The sequence below is a fragment of the Acyrthosiphon pisum genome, chromosome A1, assembly GCF_005508785.2.
Source record: "Acyrthosiphon pisum isolate AL4f chromosome A1, pea_aphid_22Mar2018_4r6ur, whole genome shotgun sequence".
Taxonomy (NCBI): Eukaryota; Metazoa; Arthropoda; class Insecta; order Hemiptera; family Aphididae; genus Acyrthosiphon; species Acyrthosiphon pisum.
In genome coordinates, this window is record NC_042494.1 from 81,998,149 (window position 1) to 82,011,490 (window position 13,342).

At 26.6% G+C, this 13,342-nt stretch overlaps 1 protein-coding gene across 4 annotated transcripts in view; it reads right to left on the reverse strand.

Annotated features, from left to right (window-relative positions):
* Positions 1-13,342, reverse strand: part of LOC100159868 (carbonic anhydrase-related protein 10) — a 124,520-nt gene that overhangs the window by 109,329 nt on the left and 1,849 nt on the right. The gene's annotated exons all lie outside the window — the stretch shown is intronic.

The following is a 13,342-nucleotide window of genomic DNA, read 5'->3' on the forward strand; positions in this document are numbered from 1 at the left end:
GACGTTATGGGAAAAAATCTTACTATATAACCATATAAGAACACTTTTGATAATATTTTATAACTACTTTGATTAATAAAAATACCAACTCCCGTGTGTTCAAAAATATTTCAATTCATAAACATGAATCTATAAACGTAAACTTTGTCTTTCGACATTGAAAGTTTGGGAGCTTATGAAAGAAATACAGAGACGACAAAAAAGACTTCTGATTTTTACTAAAAATCTATTTCTTTGTTTTTTTTTATCTATATAAATTATTCTAATCCGGAGATCAAAACTTCTAGGAAGTTTCGGGCTCATTTTTAATGCATGTATAACTTTGTACTATACTTTAAGTTAGAAAATAGAACTTTTCATAAAATAATAAGTATCTTAAATTAAATTATAATTATTTCTCAGATTTAATTGATTTATTGATTTGATACAATATTATATTATTAGAAGCAATTTTAAATGTAAATGAAGGGAATGTTTCATCTTTTATGACGGCGTTATGTATAGGCAATTCATCAACATTAATGGTGTGACTACCTTATTGTTATTTATATTCAATGATATCCAAACATTGTTTAACATTTTCCAATCAATAGATTAATTATTGCTTAGAAGGCTTAGACATTTATAAAATACAATTATTGATTTGTATTACACATTTTATTTGATACACTATACAATTTTAAACCATTTTTGTTAGTTGCTTTTTCTGTGAAATTGGAGTTGTTTGAAGTAATAAACTATTAATAATTATTATACTATTGTAATATAGTATAGTAATAATTATATAGTAATTTATACCATAATAAGAGTTTCTTAAACTTTGGTTTTTGGTATGTATACTTAAGATTTCTTATTAAAGTATAGTGTATATTGATTTATAATGTCTAACATACTGAACTTCTTTATAACAACGATTGAATACATTATTTTGTAATGATTCACTTTAGAAGCACTTTACACCAATATTGTTTGAAATTAAAATAAATATATCATTATTCCACTTACAAAATTAATTTTTCAAGAATAAAAAGGTAAAAAATGTTCTTGTATAGCAACATTTTATTTTAAAATTGTCTAAACCATATGTTGTATTTTCTAAAAAAAAATTCAGTGTACCTACTGGAAAAAAAATTAGAACATATTATTATACCTTACTATGAATGAAAAAGTAAATAAAACTATTATAACATCTGTATTTGTAGTATATCGTATCATATATGTTTTAAATTGTATTCGATATCTTATATTTAATCGCTTAGTCGTTTGTGGAGTACAAGTTCTTATTAATTTCATAGTTACTATATTTATCACCTACACGTTTTCATATCGTAATTAGGTTTAAGGTATAAACTTAGATTTGGTCATTGAAAATTCATACAAATGTTAGAAAAATCTGTCAATTGAATACAGGTATACAAATTATGATAATATCTGAAACAAACACATAATAAGCACAAAAACCAGTGGCGTAATTTGGTCTTGCTTGTGGGGAGGGAAGGATTACAAATATTATCCCCATCACAAAAAAAAATCGTGATCTTTAGAATAAGTTCATGTATAAATGCATGCACACATTAAAATACATTTTTACATATACAACCTGTTTAATAAAGTTTTACAACTTATTTTTTTTTCGAGTAGATTCAAGGAATAATTTGCGTAGCCGTAAAATACCTACTCAAAATTAAAAACTTTAAAAGCTTATAACTTTGTAACTATAAGTCCAATCAACAAATTCTAATTGCAACATTGTACTCATCTCGTTGAGATACACAGGTTTCCGAAAAAAATTTCCAAAAATGGCATGCAAGGTAAACTGCATTGTCTATGTAGATTTGTGGAATAATCTGCGTATTTAAAAGTGTTATAAACTTATAACTTTGGAACTAAGTCCAACCAACAAATTATGATTGCGCACCATTGTACTCATCTCGTTGAAATACACAGGTTTCCGAAAAAAATTCTCAAAAAATAGCCTGCGATCTAAACTGCATTATTATGTTTTTGAATATATTTGTGCATTTTCAATAATGGTTATTGATTAGTGTTTATTACGAAGTAAATCTTAGTTAATTTGTACAGTTACCATAGAGGATTCAGATTTTTATGTGTTGCTTTTATATAAAACAGGTACTATATTAATAAGTAGTAAGTTTATTATAAGTTTTTAAATATGGTTTGCCGCAGTTTAAAAAAAAAGTCATGAGGGGATACGACTCCCAAATCCTCCCCCCACCATAATTACACCACTAACAACAACTATAAACATTTCCATAGACGTCATGTTCACCCATTCTAAATGCTAAGGACATTAATAAAATAATATATTAATTGATCTTCAATTAAATAATACGTACGTGAACGTTTTGTATCCATAGTTATAAGTAAGTAAATACTCTTTAGTCAAAGTCAAACATTTGTTATAAAACTACAGCTTTTTAATTCGAAAATATATGAACAATTTGATATTTTTAATATGCTTTCATATTCCATTTCATATAAATATTATATTATCGTTATATGCATACTTGTGGGAGTTGTGGTTAAATCTATAAGTATTATATTTGTATATAGTTTGAAAACTCCATTTTTTAATATTACAAAACCAAAAGTAAATAATGCCAAGGAAGTTGAATTGACTTTTGAGTGACATTCACGTGTACTTAAGAAAAAAATATAAACAGGTACACAACAAATTTAAACTATCTAACTTCACGCAAAAACATAATAATTAACGTGCGTTATTTGCACTCCATAAACTAATGCTATGACTTGGATGTAGAATATTATGTTATAGCATAGAATAAACGCAATAACGTAGGTACCTACGTATACAGACTGCGTGTTGTTCATAGAACTATCAAATGGTAATATTAGCTTGAGATAATAATGAACTTAGCTTATTATTGTATTTTTATTTTTTGATAATTTCGATAGAACGTAAACATATTATAAAACTATCGAAGATAGAAATCGTTTTCTGTGAAACGAAGCGAAAAGGGTCGTTTAATCTGTTTTAATGGCATGGACAATTTAAAATCGGCGACTTTGGCGATAATTTTATTTTTCTGAGCTCACGTGCATATAGTATACTTTAGAGACAGAAAATGAAAAAAATTCATATAATATATACGAACCCTATTAAACAATTACCATTGGTGACTCAAGTGTCAGCACGATGTCGCTTATTAGAACGCGCGAGGAATGTGCAGTTTATGGCACAGGCGGATGGTTTCGAAATACACGAACGGTTGGCATCGTTCCCCGAATCTCAGAAGTGAGAACTATTACTACTACTACGACTATTATTGCTCATATATTTTTTTGTATTTTTGTGTTTTGTGTTTTTTTTTTTTACTATATGAATCTCTCGTTCCGGTACGGTGCACCGGAGTGTTTCTACGTCGGAAGAAATATAGGAAATAATATAATAACTGGTTCGCAGCACACGCACACGGAAGAGACTTTTGCTTCAGCGATTCGCAATCAACTTGGTCCTTAGACGAAAAACAACAGCTTTCGTCCGCATCACGGAGTCTATATAATAAACATCCGTATATACCTCATACGTATAGCCAATGAGCGTGTGTGTGTGGGATAGGTCTGTATGTGTCTGTGTTTGTCTGTGTGTAATAAACGATACCGACTGCCTCGAGGGCGTATCGGCGTTAGGTCGAATTATTTTTATTTCTAAAAATACTATATCCTACATCAGAAGGGCCGAGCAGAACAACAGACTGCGACTGGACACGTTATAGACATTTCTATATTTTATACACATATAAATATGAAACGTGTTTCAACTTACCTGCCTTTAATGTATTCACCTTATTATATTATTATATAAACTTAATGGAGTGACTGAAATTATTATAGGCTTTCTGAGCATAGAATCCATCGATAAATCCATCTATAATATGTGAATACTACGATTATACTTAATTGAATCTGGAACATACTATTGATAAAAAAATGTGGAAAAAAGAGTTATAAGTAATTCAATCAAAAATCTTAGATCTAGAGCTATGAAGTATGAACTATTTCATAATAATATAAATACGTATAAGTACAATTATTATACAAACTGTGATATTATATTTTATTTTCATACCTATTTTAATATAAAGCAAATAGGTACAAAAATAAATACTGAATTTGTTTTTTAAATAACTAAATAATTTGACATCATATTATTGTATATTAAATATATTTATGAAAACTGCAATGACTGTAAAGTTTCAAGTTCCTGCGAATAATATTTTTATAATTATGACAAAATAACTAAAACCGTTATTTTTCTCTTAAATATCCAATTTCACAGTCAATTTAAAATGAAATGTCTATAAAAAAATTAAGCATTTGCATTTGTTTATATTTTTAGATAGCCAAAAGAAAAAACTTTGTATTCAATTTGCAAGCATTTATTTTTAAAATTTAAAATCCTATGAAATGATAAATAATTTTCAAATTGTTGTGATTTTATCAACATTTAAACTTTATACCTAATATAAAAAATAGGCCTATGTGTATAATCCATATTTTAAAATTGCTAAAAGAACAATTTATTTGGAATCTTGTATTAAATTTTCTATTTTTTAGGCAGAGTTTATAAATGTTTATCAATGCAATAAAAAAACTAAAACAAAAAAACGTCGACAATTTTAAATGATTGAAATAGTCTAAACTCTAAATATTTTTAAAAATGTATTATGTATATAAAATTATAGTTTAAGTAATAGTGGAATGTTTAAAGTTTCTAGTTACTACGATTACATTCCTAAGGAAATTAACTAATCGTTTTATATGATACTCAAATCAGGCATGTTTCTAAACAACCAAGCCTGTGATTGGTAAATTTACTATGTATCCTATACTTACTATATAATATCCTTTGTAGTTGTCGGTATGTTATTTCAGTACAGTTTATTATAAACAGCTAAACATCATAAATATAACCAAACGTTTTAGTTACCCAATACTAATTAAAACAATAAACATGATATTATACTGTATGATATATACCTACTATAATATAATATAGTTTATATCCCTATGTACAATATTATAGTATACTTAATCAATAAATGTGTTGCTCTCTGATGATTTAAGTTCATGAAATCATTTTTATTAGATTCAGTGTAGAGAATTACAATGTCAAACATATTTTTCAGAAATAATTTGAGTATTTTATATGGTAATAAATGTATAAGCTACGATATTTTGATAGCTATCTTGTTATGCAAAATTCATGCAATACATAAATAATTACAAACTAAAATACTCAGAAAAAAGTCATATATGACTTTATGAGTGAAATCGCATATGCATAAGCTTCCTTGATATTGTATTTATTTACAATCATTAAAACACTGATTTTCGTTCGAAAGAATGAAAACCCAATTGAGTGTACGCAGCGAAACGAATGCACATCGAATTAGATAGCCCTAGATACGGAAGAAAATAATTCTTTGTTCGTCCAGTTGAGACAGACAATCGTAATTGGCAATAATTCCGAATTTTTTTTAATTAAGATTTTTTAGTACCATTTCTATTTTATTTGTATTGTCTCTTACATCCGATCAAAGGTCTGATTAAAAACCTAAGAATAATAATAATATGGAAACTTGGTCACCATTGTTTTAGACTCTTGTCTGAATGCAAATATATAATATATATATATACCGATTGGTTGGGTTAGGAATGAGGAGCTTAAAATTGCATTTTAAACTCCGTCACGTCTCGCCCTACCGTATTCTTTCATGCCGTATGCTGCAAGCCTGCAAATGTCTTTACTTCAAATAACATGTAAATTAGATTACTACACGAAGGTTTTTTTTTTGCTTTTTAAAAATAAAACTTCGACAACACAATTGATCGTGACGTATGCGTTTGACTTTCGCAACCCGAGACCAAAAAAATATTCCGTGTATATGAGTCGAATAGAACCTATACGCTATAATAGTCGAAAGCATTGACACATGAATGCAATAAGTGTCTTCATTTCTCTGTGTTTTCAAACTAAAAAACAACACCATAAGTTATATACTATAATAATATATTATATAGTGTGATAGACGTGCCACCCTCAAAGACACGTTGCGACTAAAACAGTTGAATAATTTCTAACAATATATCCCTGCATTCAGCCAATTTTACTACAACTGTGTCTGACAATGACGAAATATTATATTATAGTTAGGTTAGTTATTGAATTGTTTCACACTAAAAATTATGAATAAATAATAAATATTATATAAGACAATTTAAATCGATTAGGTACTACTAAATATATATTAGTGTTTTTCAAATTAATTTAATGACACAACGATGTAAAAATATAAAAATAAGTTAATCTAAGGTAACTAAAATTACAACTAAAATTACAACCTAATACTACTAAAATTCCAAAATGTATATTTGTATAACATAAACAATATAGGTAGGTAGGTATTAAAGTTAAAAAAATTTAAATCATATGTTTTGTTATTATTATCTTCCTAAAGCCACTTTTTATTTTAAAAATAGTTAAGTTATAAGTCGAAGTTTTTTTTTTTTTTAATGCAATATGCTATAAAAACAATAAACACTATAAAAAGCTATTAAGACTATAAAAACAATTTACCTAATAATAAGAAATTATTACAAATATACTCCCGTAACTTTTTATTGGATATCCATAGAAATAATTTCAGTAATGGAATGCATATAAAATAATGATAAAATTATAAAATAAATAATAAAGTACTTACAATGTACACTTGATAAGACAATAATATGTGTTGTATTATAGAAACTCAGTCAATTTCTATGATGACTTTTTTTGTTGACTACATTTTTCCAATACAATAATACCTATATATTGTGGTATATTATAGAAATTCGATCAATTTGTATGATGGCTTTTGGTTTATTAAATATTTCTAAGGGTAGGTAATAAAGCAACTGGGGAACCTCAATCTTAATAACTTTTTCTAAAACACTATTATATACCCATTAAATAAGCGAGTCTAAAATCTATTACAAGAGGTAATGGCATTCTCTTTATTTTTTTTTTTTTTTGAAATATTGTACACGTAAAAGTGGTGGAAAATGGAAGTTTAATCTAAAGAGAATAATATTGTTGTATTTAGTAAAAAAAACTATTCTACTAAAAAAAATTTCTCAAACAATTTTAAATAGCAGTGGATAAAAAAAAAGACTTAAGAAATATGAATAAAAAAATTTTCTCGAGACCTCACAACTTCTTTCTATACGTTTATACATTTTAAAAACACACAAACATAATTATATTTATGTCATTTAATAATGGCTTATTCTAAAAAGTAATAACATTATTGCAATAGAATTTAAGCATTTTTTTTTTTTATAAACATAAAATAATGTTGATATATTATTATCGCTGCAAACTACAAAATATAAACAAGATATAATTATAAGCCTGATAAAATAACACGTAGGTTTGTTTTTAAATGTATCTAGCAAGTAATATGTATATTAAATAAAGAACATCATATTATGAGGTAGCTGGTATATAATATTGTTATAATTTGTTAATTTTAAGTAAAACATGTAAACTTTAAAATGTACGTATGATATACAAACGCAATATGTAGGTATTAAAAGTATTTTTTTTAACGATGCATCTTCATAAATGTTTACAAATAACAAAGGTAAAAAAATGCTTCACCTTTGAAGTACCTACATACGATATCAAAAATATAAATCGTTACATTCAAATACAATTTATGATAAAATATACTTAGTTTGATAAATTACTTCCTCATATATAATATATATTTACCTACTTTATTAAAAGTATTTAAAACTCTAACATAATATCTCAAAATGTAAATTTAACTAAATATAAAAACCTAACCAATCTAACCAATATCTAACTCAAATTACCTTAACTGATGTAAAAAAAAATATTTGTTTCATTATAATAGCTCTCTTTATTAGTGTCATAGCATTTGGAAAATGATAATGTTAGCAACATTTAAAAAATATGTAGTCCTCGGAACATCTTTATAGTGGTTTTGAAATATTTCGGGATCATAATAATTTCTAAATTGTATCAATGAGGTACATTACACCATAATTGTGCAAACAATGTGTAAACAATTTTAATTTATAAATCATACCATGCTATATATAATTATTATAATCTAAGTCAATCAAAAAACTTACGTAATTCACATATTATATGATAATTCGTGCATTGGTAGGAACTACAAACCAAAGAAACATTTTCCACGATTTAGGTTACGTTGGAAAAAAACAGCGAAAAGTTTAAACGAACAGAATAAAAAAATCGAGTAAAATACTCTCATCGAATTGATTGAAGAGTATAAGCTTTGGGCGTTCCGCTTAAAAGATATGAGGCTATTTTCCTATCAAGATATAAGGTTGATTGACAGTATTTTACTCACCTACGATGGGTGAAAGAGAGGTAAAAAATGGAGAAAACCTCATAGTCTACTGCTTTTTTTTTTACATTTTTCACCGTTTATTTCACACTGAAACAAAAAACTCTAGTTGATTGATCGACTTGTGGGTGTAACCACATAAAATCTCAAACAGTTTTTGCCACTAATTACAGGTGGCAATATATTATATTAATATTATTACAATACGTTTTGATTTCAGGGGTAAATATCAGAATACAAAGCTTGTGTCTAAAAATCACATTCGTGTTTTCTAGTTAAAATAAAAATATCCGAGTGTCTTAACGTTATTGCTTCAAAAACTTTGATAGACTCGGTTAATTATGGTAAAATTTCTATTCATAAAACGCTGTTTTTCACCAACCACTGGTGTATTATTAAATCTGACTGACAAGACAATCTATCAAAGTCTACTTACTGAAAACTTCATACAATATAAACACATTTCCCCGGAAAAACAACAGATTAATTCACTTCGCTCTTAATACTTTTACCACCTCTAAAATTATAGAACCGATTTTCTTTTGCTTCCCCATATAATTGCGTGGATTTTTGAAATATGTAATATTAATGCTAGTAAAATTATTAGTACACATAGCAGCCATATAGGTACAATAATTTAATAGTTTTATAAAACATATGCCTACATATACCTACTGTACAACAGGCATTTGATACTTCGATTAGTATACGCGTATTATGTATGTAGTTCTTATAATATGGGTTTGGTCAAGTATAATATAGCATAATAAAACGTTATAAGTATTTTATTTAATTCATAGAATAATCATACAAAATTAACTTTGGATTGTATAAATTTAAAATAAAAAAGAACTAAATTATGTCATATTAAAGTCTACCAAGCAACTAAATTTAATAAAAATGAGTTTTCAATTAGTTATGATGTTTCGATTTCATAATTGCTTATCCTTAAAAATATCTATATCTGAATAAATATGAAATTCGATTCAACTTATAGTAGCTTATCAAAACGAACCTTTTAATTGTGTAAAATGCATCATTGTTTATTCATTACATACTTTTACTTCGGCCTCATGTATAGTATTATACAATTTCTATAAGCAGTCATGGGGGGACAAGAGCTGCATGTTCACAACATGTCTGCGTGGAAAAGCTTTTCCGGGTAGATAAAGCTTCGGTTTGTACGAGGGTAAAGTGGAAACGAAAAAAAATATAGAGAGAGCGAATTACTATTTAAAAGGTTGGGCATTTTAACCGGAACTGTGGGAGGGGGTTAGTTTTCTTATCTAAAACAGGAATGAATAATGATTGCCCAAGACCGGAACAAACGTACAAAACGCTATTCTCTGGGTTATATTTTCAACAACAAAATCAATTGTGTCACCAATATTCATAAGAAATAAAAATACATTGCGATAAATTATTGATAACGAATTCAGACGTATTTTATTGCAACATTATGAAAGCAGTCGAAATGTTACTATTGTAAAATGTAAGTGACCCATTCTACATAAGGTCGTACATTATTAAAACGGAGCATATATTTGTAGCTCGCGTCTTATATAATTTATTTCCCCTATAAACCTTCTTAAGTGGGTAATCATATTAATAATATAGCTAGTGAAACACAGCAAAAAAAATATAATAATATCATGTTAGAGGAGCCAGATTTGCTTTATTTTACATATCGTTTGAGTTAAATACATATTATCATATAGTCTACTCCACAACAACACACATTAAACTCGAATAAATATTTGATTCAATGTTATTGATTATTCCATGCTATGAAATTAAATAAAAGGAACTATATTATTATAAACATATATTGTATTGGTATGTATTTTATTTCTTATCCATACAGTTTGATAGCATATCAATAATATTAGTATAAACTATAAACAAATTATTTCTTTTACCTGTCGGCTGTCTACAATATTATATTTAACAGATTATTACTAGTACAATTTAAAATTTTGAGTCGGTTAAAAACCGTCGAACTAGGAAAATGAATTACCACAGGAACTAATTAGTAATTATAGAATTATAAAAATCAATAATAAAAAATTAATTTCAAAAAAATGTTCTGAAGTTTTATATAATATAATATCATATAATATCATAAACACTTAATTAAATCATCAGTTTAAAGAAGTTATTATCTATATTATGAATAAAACTCTTGTATAGTGCTCCCAAAAAAGTGGCAATGGCAAATAACTTAAAAACCTTCCAACACTCATTGATTGCTGTTAAAATCTTTGAACTTGCCAAATATATTTGAAAAGTTAAATATAATATGATACATTTATAATAGGTACGTAGGTATAGTATTATTTAAGTGTTTATAAAATTAACTATTATTTGACCTAAGGATGAGTTTTAAAGAGATAGAGTACTTAATGTGTTTAATGAAGCGGACGCGAAGAAGAAAATTGCCGGTTAAAAGTGGTTTACCGTGATTAGAGAGCATCCATCAAACCGACGCTCCTGACATCGAACTTGTCTGATGGCTTTTACCGTGTCTGCCACAGAAAAAGTTTTTCGATTCTCAACTTTTACGGATCAGTTAACCAGAATGAAAAACTTCGATACGTGGGAAAAAAATAAAAATGCTTAACTGGCTCATAAACTTAAAACTTGCCTAATTGTAAGTATCTGACAAAACTATGTAAACAACATTAATCTAATTTGGAACATTTTCGAAATGATAGACCTAAATAGTTATGCGACAATTTTGATTCAGAATGTATTCAAACATAAATATTCACATGCTTGCTCAATCTATTAGATGAATTATATTTTTATTTTGTTTGGAAATGAAATTTTTAATCTTATATAATAGGTAAATAAATAAATAAATATTTTAAAATAATACAATATACGTGATAGAACTTGAATTTAAATCGTTTTAATGTAATTTTAACTTTAAAACAAATATTTGAAAAAATTTCCAAATTTCAATGACAAAATTGTATAACATAAACTTTAAACACGATAGATTAAAAACGTTTTACTCGCGTAGTTACGTATCAAATATTTATGAAGATTTACGAGTAGGTACACTGTACTTAAAATCGGAATGTAATTAATAATTACATATTTAAAAACACATTATGAACGATATTATACAATTGAAATATATACATTATTCCTAAGCTAAATGTTGGATTATATAATATGTTTCTTAAAGTTTCTAAGCAGTATTATTTAACATGTTCAGATATTACGTCTCTCTTTTCTCGTGATCGTATAAGGTTATTCTAGATAGTTTGGAAAAGCCAAAATAAGTCTTTGTTCTGAGAAAATCCTGTTAGAAGTTTGCAATGAAACAACTTTAAATAGTTATTTCATGAAAACCATTCAAGAATAATAGATTTTTTTTAAGCCTATGATTCACACAAAAGTGTAATTTAATTGTTAACATAGAATTAAAAATTTTATGACCGTAATGCTTGTTCGTAAAAACTAAGTTCTATTATCCAGTTTTGATTTTTTAATATTATATAGGTATATTACAATCATTTATAAAATGTATATACACATAATTTATATGTGTAATAACTAATAGCCAATACGTACAATTATGAATGAACAATATGTGTAAAAAAAACACTAAAAAAATTCAATATCGAGTGGAGTCAACTCGGATAGTATTTATTAATTATTTGATAATTCAATATTTAAATCATAAGCAACTACAATTAGGTTATATGCATTGGTAAGATATAAATTGGCAATTTTATTAAGTACCTATTTGTATTATTATAGGTTTTCCAATGTAAGTGTATTGTATCGAGTGAGTTTAAAACCATAAAATAAAACCTTATTGGCGACTTCAAATAAGTTTTCTTCATATTATATCTGTCTACTAGCTGATTAGTCTTGTCTTCTTGCTTATCTATTTACCAAAATCAATCCAATTTTAATTTAAAAACAATGTGCTCGAACACTAATCTATTAAAACCTTAATAATAATATTTTATGCATACTAATGGAAAACAAAATACACATCACGTCGTTTATATGGATTTAGATTTAAAATACTGTTATGAATATTATGCTGGGCTATACGTCTCCTAACTTCTAACATACCTGCGGCCACGGTAGTACTGGGTATTGTAATTTGTAATATAGTTTGTCTTTGAACTTGTAAACCTGAACATATTTTACCAGATGACGAATTTCGTCTAATAACATATCTGGAGCCAGTGATGACACCGTTTTATCCCCTCGTCTCGAACACACATGTGAGAATTCCTTTCGTGGTTGTCTTTGCATAAAATCCACAATAATAAACCATCCTTAGTTCTACCCCGGAAAACGAACGAGGACACTTGACTAAAGATATTTGATAACCCATTATAAATTATTCAACTATGTCAACATGATCCACATTGTATACATCACTTGTATATTACATACTTCCGAAGATTGCACAGTCACCAAAACATTCACGAAATGGACACGTTTGCACTTTAAACTTACTTAGTTGTTACGGAAAGTAATTAAAGTACTTTTTTAATATTGCAATATTCTCAAGTAGTTTTTAACTTAAGGATTTATACGTTATATTATGCCATATTGATATATTCATAATTGAATTTTATTATGAATTTTTCCTTTATTTAATTTAGATATTTAAAGTAACATATAAGTAGTTCTGTTATAGATATCGTATAGTTAAAATTGAATCAGTATATTTGAACCATTTAGACGAGATGGAATAAAAATATATCTAATATCTAATTATTGATTAAGGTATTTCAACAAAAAAAAAACCCGATTTATATACATTTATAACATATCCGAAAAATGTTTTTATTATTATATATTTATTTAATGTATATAATAGGTATTTAACAATAATATTATATTTTATTCAGCGTGTACATTATATGTAACGTATCATATTG